The following is a 9,891-nucleotide window of genomic DNA, read 5'->3' as shown; positions in this document are numbered from 1 at the left end:
ACTGATCAGCAACACGTTCTCACTCCCAACTCGTCAAACGTGTGACGCATGGTCAGGCCCCCTCTGCTGCACATATGGACGCGCAGGGTACCCCTCTGGCGTCGGGAATTGACGTGAAGGGTCCTCCGATTGAAGAGATTTTGTCGGTATATTTAGACATTTTCCAAATCACATTGTAACGACCTATACTGAACACAATAAATTATATAATGTAGGCAACTATCTGAGAGAAAAGTACTGCAGATAAAACTAATTACAGGCTGTTATTTGTGTATCGGTTCTTGCATTGACGGAGTGAGCGATGTATGCTGGGTAATGGCACAGCTAGCGATTGGGTGAATTTATTGCACCGGTTTTATAAACTGTTCTACAATCCTTTTGATATTTGGAAATCTGTCGATCATTCTGCTACAGCTGTAAGATATCTTCTCCAACTCCTCTGAATACATGCAGTCATTTTACCGTCTGCTTTGGCTAATCACGCTCTTACGTATTAAATTAAATTAAATGCCTAATAAAAAAGCTGTTCTTTTTTATTAGGCAAAAACATTTTCGTCAAAAAAACATTATGCAAAAACATTTTCGGTGCTGTTAAGGAATTCACAGCGACTCACTTGTTTATTTTTGAGAAAGTTTATTTTTTTTATCATATCAGATGAGCGGCAGTGACGTCAACGTACTCGATCGTACCACAGGTAAGTGCGAATCTGAATCTGTAGATTTTTTAAAATTATTTTTCTTATTTAAAACCAAAAAGAAAAACCCGAAACAGTGAGCTCACAAAGCTGCTTTTAGCAGTTCCATGGGTTAAGATTAGCAATTTCGTGGAACAGCGAATGACTTAACATTTAATAGCATATATGTTACCACACCACATGTGCTGTAAGTTAGCTAAATTCATTTCTGTTAGCCAATCAAGTTAAGCTTATCATATATCATCATCCAGGGTACAGTGATAGAGAAGTGTGTGCTGACGTTTGCTGTTGTTGCCACTTTGTAAAGTTTGAGGGTTCTAATAAGGGTCAGTGTTGCCAGATTGGGTTGATGCTGAAATTGAAGATAAACGTTATCTATCAATCTAGCTCTCTCTTTATGGCTCTCTCTCTCATTCTGGCTCTCTCTCTCTCTCTCTCTCTCTCTCTCTCTCGATTTTAAACTTAATAACAGCATTACATAATCATTAAATAGCAGACCGATCATCTATGCTGCAAATGAAATACAAATGGACACTAAACAGGGTTTATCTAAATCGTTACAATAGGGTTTAATGTATATATTTATTTATAAGGTGCTTCTGAATTCTGAATACTTTTTTTTTTCTAAACAGGTTCTTCATCAATCAGCCTATTATTGATTGATTCCTTCCTACATCTGCTTTTTGAAAAACTCCTAAAGGCACTTTTAAGAGCCACGTCAGTCTGTTTGTATCTGTTCTTACTGCTGTCCTTATTGGTCTGTCTCTCTGTTTCTGCCTCGCTCTGTTGGTCTCTGTCTTGTTTGATTATTCTGTTTGTGTGTGTGTGTGTGTGTGTGTGTGTGTGTGTGTGTGTGTGTGTGTGTGCGTGCGTGCGTGCGTGTTTGTTTGTTTGTTTGTTTGTGTGTTTGTTTGTTTGTTTGTTTGTTCTTCTTTCTGCCATGAGTGACTCCGAAATTCAAGATCCTTTAAGGATCCTAGATAATCTGACTGATCAGCAGGAACAAATTGATGAGCTCCAACACCTCGATGACATGCTTGGTGAGCTGAAGCAAGAGGTAGCTCCTGTACCTGTGAAGCCACCTGAACTAACAGTAAAATGGAAAAAAAGAGACAAAGATGGAAACCAACTCTATGCGAGGCCAAGATCAATCCGGAGTCAATTACATAAGGGTCAGTACTCTTTCATACAAGATAATTTGAAGATATAGATTGTATGGACACAAAACCATAAATTTAACATATTAATTAATTTAAATATTTGTAAAGACAAACAGGAAAGTAATTTGTTTGTTTTGACACAAAAGGACATTAAATAAACCACAGAATTATCTCTTAAAACTGAATGATCCCCCCCTAGCAAGTATGGCATTCATTACGTTATGTTAGTCCAGTAACAAAATGTGGCTGACAGTTACCTCCTCACAAGGATTTTGGTAAAAGATATTGGTACTTGGCAGCACAGTGGCACATCAAAAAATGTCCTGATTTCAATTCCACTATCAGACCAGAGTTTGCGTGTTCTTCCCTTGTTTCTCTGCTCGCAGGTTACCTGGTTTACTCCCACAGTCCTGAGATGTGGAGTTTGGCTAATTGGTGATTCTAAATTGTTTCTGTGTTATAAATGTGGATTTGATTTGTGTTTTTGATATACTGTTGATGTTTTATACAGCTGCCCACAGTCAGAAGACCAATTCTACCACTAATAACAGTCACTGTGAGGTGGCATTTGCCCCAGAGACTGTTGGTATGTACTCCACTGTGTCTTCACTAGATCAAAGCAGTATGTTCATGTGTTTGCAGCAATTGCTAGCATATTTATAGCCATCAAGCTTTACTCTCATAGCTACTCTGTCCATTACACTTTTATAATTTAATCAATTTTAATAGAAAATGTTTTTTTTTTTTTAACAGAGCACTTTCTACAAGAACTCCAGAGCTCACTGAATGATTCTTCAGACGATCACCATGAAGCACCACCACCAAAAGCTCCTCTTTTGGCTTCCTTGAACTGGAGCACAAGAAAAACTCTTTTTTCAGAGAGTTGGAGGGCCAAAAGACCCCATCTGGTGAATACCATGGCAGCTCAAGAAAGTGTGTCGGAACATATATGCCAACAATGTGGGAGCAATCCAGCTGTGCTTCGTTGTCGTGACTGTCTACCACGCCCCCTTTTTTGTGATAAATGTGATGTCATCACGCACACCAGATATGTCCTTCACAATAGACGTGCCATGACTGCCGGATTCTTCCAGCCATTGCCTCCAACAACTTACATTGTAAATAAGACCCTTTGCCATGATGGTAAGTTCTGTGACTAAACTTATTATGTTTACTGTTTATACATTTCCCTTACGCTCTCTCTCTCTATCTCATTTTTTAAAAAAGTTGATGCTTCCTCAGCTCTCAACTACACTGTTAGCTTTGAGCTGTTAAGTTGGTTTTTTTTATTGTTTCAAGTAAGGCTCAGTTGGTCCTACCATATCTTAGTCACATTTCAACGTTTTACTTCATAGTTAATAAACTTATTTAAATCATATGTTACGCATACATGTTGACTTCTTTAGCACGACTTGTACCTGTGGAGAGCCCAGTCACAATCTGCGGCTGTCCACCAGAGTGTTTGAGGGTCAGACCAGGAAAGGTTGTTGCTGTGGTCACAATGAATGGTAAGAAGAACTTCATTTTGTCCTGACTGACAACCATCTGTAAATAATTCACTTAAAACTAAACCCTCACAAGCATTGTTGCAGTATATTCTGAGACAAAAAGAAGACCTAACCCAAAGATAATAAACTTTTACTCTGGAGTCATGAGTTTTTCACTTTTCTAGGACGTTACAATCTCAGCATGCCAGAGCTGAGGTGTGAGACATGTGACGCTTCTTGGACTGCTGGAGTAGATGACCTAAATCTAAGTGATTACTGGCCCGCTACCCTTCACTTTTCTACTTTGTACGCAACAGATGTCTTCTTCACATTTGAAGAAATGAAGATGGCATCACCCGGACTCTCCTGCAAAGCATTTTTAAAAATGCTTGATCAACGAACTCTCCACTTTGGCCGTGTGAGCATTTTAGTTTATGCATCCTTTACAGTATGGTTCTTCTGTGTTATTCAGGATTTAAAAGTCACTTGTAGCGTAGTTGTTTTCTGTTTATGTCTTTCATTTTAAACCAGACGGGAAAGATCTCTGCAGATGGCTTTAAGAAAAGTTTCTTTGAGTGGGAAGCCGTGAGATATGAATTAGACAAGATTTTAAAGGAGGATCCCTTCACATGTCATGCATGTGCCCCAGACATGCTTGCAATTTCAGTGGATGGAAACCGCAAGCATTACCGTTTCAAGAATGCAGCCAGGTACAGCAAAATATGTGTAATACCAACGTTTGTTTCAGACAATGTGACTATAAGGTGCACCAATTAACTTTGGACTTACTTTGTATGACACCATAAAGTATACTGTATTGCTATTTTGTTCAGATCTGAGGAACTGGGCATCTTTGAAGACGCCTTCATAGCAAAGGATGAAGATGTGGGAAGATTTGTGGACTACATACACAGCACATCCAGACATGTAAGATTGAACGCTCTAATTACATAGACATAATTATGTTAACCTTTAACACTCTGTTGAAGAGATTGTGAAAAGACATTGTCACCAGCTATTTAATGCATTTTAGGTCTCCGGATGAGGTGTTTGTGGAGGGGAGTGGTCAGCAGCCAGAGAGACCTCCCAAAGATCCAGCAGCAAGGTGGATGAGGAGGGATGAGGAGGGAAATTTTTGCTTATCCCTTGTACCTGCAACAAAAGCTGGCCAATAGACATATCACTTTTTTTTGTATGGATGTTACCTGCAAGTATTGGCCATATCTTGAAAGAGTAACAAAAAGCTGTCCAGAGCTCCAGCACCTTCTTAGCATGAAGCCATTTCTTTCAGTCTTTCATGCTAAAGCCCACGATTTCAAATGTGAGGTATGAAATTCTGACTTTAATGACTTTATCTGAACAATTGCACATCAACATTTTGTGTAATTTGTATTTTATCTGTGTGTGTGTATGTGCATCTGTGTGTGTGTTTTTTTTTTTTCAGGTGAAATGGAGTGGAGCATATCAAGATGGGGCTGGTTTGACTCTAGGGGAGGAGGTAGAGCAATGTAATGCCTTTTTGTCAAGGATTGCAGTTACCACAAAACATATGTCCAAAGCAGGTGAGAAGGCAAATCCTGCACTAGTTAGATTTTAAGTGTGTAATTATGATAAAAGTGGTAACACTACGTTTTCTGTGTTTGCAGGACGGAGTGACATGCTAACTCTTATGGCCATGCGCTGGAATCAACAAAAGCTAGACCAGTTGGCCACCTCTCTGACCCATCGATATCAGAAGGTAATGATATTGTTACTTTATTTTTAGATGATTACTCCTCTGTGTTCTTATTATTTGGAGTAAACATGTGTTTAGTGTTTTTTGTTTGTTTGTTTGTTTTTTAATCTCAAATTGACAATGTAGGCCACAAAAGCTCTTCTAACCCAGCTTCAGAACCTGGAGTCCTTAAAAGTCCAATTAGCAGTGACTGACAGTCAACTGGATGAATGGGTCAGTGATGTAAAGGATTGGGCAGAAGGTGAGCAAAAACTGATTCAAAAATGTGATGCAATTGTACAATGACTTTATGTAAGTGTAGCTGTGTTATTTCTTCTAAGCAGCAACAACAAGCACAAGTGATATTGATCCCTTGGTGAGCAGAATCGAAGTGCTCGTAGCGAGCATAAAGAGACGATCCCAGCGTCTGTACAAAGACACCGATGGAAATAAAGCCCGTGCCAAGATTCGTCGCAAGATCAGAGAAGAGAAAGGAATCTTGACTTCTGCTGTGGAAAAATACAACAGAATGTTTCCAGACAAAGAAACTCTGTGCTTGGAAGAAATTCTGTCTGGTGACACAAGCTGGCCGTGGCAGCGGGCACACAGCGGTAGTTGTACATATATGTTGTCTACTTTCAGCATATCTGACATATAATGAAACCCTAAGCTTCAGGTGTTGACCTAAAATCATTTATGACTTCAGACGTTCTTTGTGAATTGATTTATAACTTTGTTATAAATGCATTTCAGACTCTGTCAGCCTTACAACAAAGAGAAGGGCATTCGATATCATCATGGCAATAAGAAGACTTGAGGAGGAAAAGAAGATTCTTGTTACAGAGATGGACCATCACTGGAAATCTCTTTCAAAATATGATGATATCCTGAAAGAGCTGTCCGGCCTGTTTTCCAGTGAGATATTTAAAAGTATGTATTTAAGTAATGCATACAAAACACTGACTGTTTCTTAAGGCATTAAAGCAGACTAAATTATATGTTCTATTTTTAAGGTTCGCATTGTGGCCTAAGTGAGGAGGGTTTGAGAGGTCTACAGAGCATCATCCTCAGAAAACGACAGAATGTGAAACAAAACAAGCTGCACGCAAGACAGTGTTACATGCAAGTTTTGTCAGGAGCAAAGAACATTAACCTTGATCATACTTCCGACAATGACTTTTACAGTGACTCTGAATATTCTGATTAAAGTCGGTAATAAATATCTGTAATATATCAGTTTGTCCTCAAAGTTATATCAACTTGCTACCTTGCAGGTTTAACGCTGGGGCCCCAATTTTTTCAAGTTGGCCATAGACCAGTCATTGACAGTGCATTCCCAAGACTTCATCACATCAATGCATATAGTTTTTTACAAAGACAGCTGGCACATTTTTATTTAATGTCATTCGTAGAGCTAAAAACTACCCTGTTACACTGTTTTTAAACATGCATTTTGGTAATACATAATAGTACACTGTTATGTATCAGAGGGAGATTTTGTACTTTTTACATTTTTGTCATGTTAAGTTACTGTAATATATTTTTGGCTCACAGAATTTACAAGACATATTGAAATGTGATTGATAGAACTTTGTAAGCAAATTTCAAGTATGCTTGTCACAGGTGAGAGTTTTCATTCTTGAGTATTTTGATGTACATGTTAAGGATATTTTCATGGTATGTATCATTCATATCAACAGTATCAATAATGTTTGAGTGCATTACTAGTACTTGTGCTTATTTTTAAAATAATCATACTACAGTACAGTAGGCAGTTCAGCTGATTCTGTCACAACAACCCTGATCCACAAATTAACTTTTGGATATATAACTTTTTTTTGTTTAGTTCCAGTTGTACAGCGATGTGCTCAACCATATTTTTTTTTTAAATTTAGAGTATTAATTGATCCAGTGGTTACTAAGCCTACAGTGTCTTAGGGTGGACCAACATCATTGTCATTTTACCCCCACCAAATTTCATTAAGTTGTCTGTATCACTGTAGTTTATTTGTTTTTATATTACCAATGACCACAATCAAATAAAGTTGAAAAATAACTGTCAGTTTGATGTTTTCATGCAGTTTCAATGGATCATTTTGTCACCACAGTTAAAATTTAGCAACATTTATATTTCCATGACAAAGATATAAAACACATTTCTGTTTAATATAGTTATGACTGTAGACTTGATATGTAAAAACTGAAAATGACTGTTAGAGTTTGTATTGTTGATTGTCATTTATGCTTAGAAATATTTAACCATAGATGCTTAGAGGTGTATAATCAATTGTGTAGTGATAGGTTGTGTGATCTTTAACAGGCTGCAGAGGCTTGGTGTGCATTCCACACTAGAATGCACACCTACATCCTGGGAGCATGGGAAAGTTCGTACCTTGCTTAATTGTTTTATGGTAGGATTAACGTAGCTACGTCTGTTCTAGTCCAAGTGCTTTTGTGTATAAATGAACTGCTGGACTTCCTTACTGTGTTATCTAGGATGAACCATCTAGGGTGAGGGGGAGGCTACCCTCTTCCTGACCAACGATGTTTGACCCTTTGATCAGCACCACACACATTTTGATCAGCAGTCCACACACACACACACACACACACACACACACACACACACACACACACAGGCAAGGTACTCTTTGTGTGTATGTAATAATAATAATAATAATAATAATAATGGATACTTTATTGATCCCCATGGGGAAATTACTTGTTTTTCTCTGCATTTGACCCATTCACTCAGTGAAGCAGTGGGCAGCCCACTAAGCAGGCGCCCGGGGAGCAGTGTGTAGGGACGGTACCTTGCTCAGGGGTACCTCAGGGTAGCCGTTAAGTGGATTCGAACCGCCGACCTTCCGATCATGGGGCGACCACTTTACCTACTGAGCTATCCCTGTAGACGTCATATGTTAATGAACCTATGCATATTCATGTAACCTCAATAAAAGGGCAGTGGTACGGGAGAACGGACGAGAGCAACTGGGGTCAAGTGAAGGAACGGTGCCTGTCCGGTCTCTCCCGTGCACGAGAAACATGAAGAAGCTTGCCTACTTGTGTCTTGCTTTGCAGTGTAATTATATTGTCTTCAACGTTCCAGCGGATGGGTTCAAGCTACAAACCTATCAATGACTGCCAATCATGTAAGTAATTTGTGAAAAAGAACGTAGAAATCTATTTCACAAACAAAAACAATTTCTTATTATGCAACCCTTTCAATACTATAGCCCACACCAGATCAAATTTAGGTATTTGTGACACATACAGCACATACATTTATTCCACAAAAGGAATAGATGGATGGCCACTATGGAGAAAGGCAGTCCTGAAACTTCATCAGGAGGACAAATCGTTGTGTGCATCAACTTCACAGTGTCTTTTGGTCTTTTATCAAAAGATATTTGCCATTTTTTAGTTTCTTTTAAAGTTCTTGGTGAGGTTTAGGGATTAAAGACCAAATCCAGATTATAATATAAAAATATTGTGACACATCATCAGTAGTGGGCCTTGGATTCATTGGGTGTTTTGGCCCTTACCAGTAGACACCCTCATAAATGGAGGCCCTGCCAGGGTTGATCAGGCCCCGGGGTGTGTCACTGGTTGATGTGAAATTGCTATTTCTCTTCTACTTTTTCCTATTTAGTTTTCTACAATTTATTTTCTTCTATCACTTCACTGCAAAACGATAAGTACTATTTAGGTCTTTAGTGCTTAAAGAGCCTCACTTCTTAAAGAGATAGAAAAGGTGAAAGAGAAAAGAGATAACATAGGAGAGAGGAGAGCCGGAACTGGGGCATGTGATCTGGCATCCCATACCTCCGCGCCCAGATCGGGCTGTACCCTCTACATCTCCACTGCCTCCCACAAACAGGAAAAAGAGCTGAGGGTAGAAGCAAAACGTTTTTTCATTCCTGCCTTATGTTTCACTACCATGAGGTTAACTGCACAGCCCCAGGAGCCCTGAAACAGCTGTATCAGTCAACAAGGCTTCAGGTCTATCACAGTACAAATTATAGTGTTATGTTTTCTACCCTTTTGATGCCCCCTGCTTAGGTAGCTCCACCACAGTTTGATCAATTCTGGGCATGTGTGTTGCGGATAGCTGACTGCCCAAGTGATCTCAGCCCTCTTTAACCACAGCCAGTGATTGGCCCACTCAGCAGTGTTAGCTAATTTTCTTATAACCTGCAGCAGCACCTGTCCTCTGGCTCCAATCTCTTTAAGCAGTTTTGCTATTGTACTGGCCCCTAACCCTAAATAGTAGTTCAGGTCGTATCTCTCAACAGAAACAGCTTAATTCTCTTTCTCCTATGACGGCCAATATTTGTTAGTAATATTCTAAAGCCAAAAACGACATAGTCCCAATATACAGGGTTAAGTGCTGTTAGAGCTCAGAGGGTTGACTTAAACCTCTAATAATCAATGTAGTTAAAATACTCAAAAGAATGTTGTCAGTGGTAATGGGACAAAGCCACATTCAATGTTGATTTTAATTTGAAAATATGTGTACATAATCTAACATGCTTATTATTTGTGGGGACATCACACTTGAAATGATTACTGGTAGTGCAATTTGACATTTTCTGTGTTCTATGTATACATTATATGTGCAAAGCAGAAAAAATAATATTTGCATAGAGAATGAAGTTATATAACAGTGTAGGTGGATCAAGGCCAAGTCAATGTTGAGCATCTAAGAAAATTATGAAAGTTGATACTACTAGTAATGGAAACTTTCAGTCTCAACATCAAACAGTACTACAAGTTCTCATATCTCAATAGACCTTTGATTTTTTATTTTACTTTTCATTGACAGTACTCAGTAC

At 38.8% G+C, this 9,891-nt stretch overlaps 1 pseudogene; it reads left to right on the top strand.

Moving 5' to 3' along the window:
- The first annotated feature begins 1,635 nt into the window (after positions 1 to 1,635).
- Positions 1,636 to 6,272, top strand: LOC146662901 (uncharacterized; annotated as a pseudogene).
- The last annotated feature ends 3,619 nt before the right edge of the window (positions 6,273 to 9,891 follow it).

The sequence above is a fragment of the Rhamphochromis longiceps genome, linkage group LG8, assembly GCF_057381845.1.
Source record: "Rhamphochromis longiceps isolate RC_006_pf linkage group LG8, R_longiceps_female_GT1.1, whole genome shotgun sequence".
NCBI classification, from domain to species: Eukaryota; Metazoa; Chordata; class Actinopteri; order Cichliformes; family Cichlidae; genus Rhamphochromis; species Rhamphochromis longiceps.
This window is presented reverse-complemented; position numbering and strand designations above follow the sequence as displayed.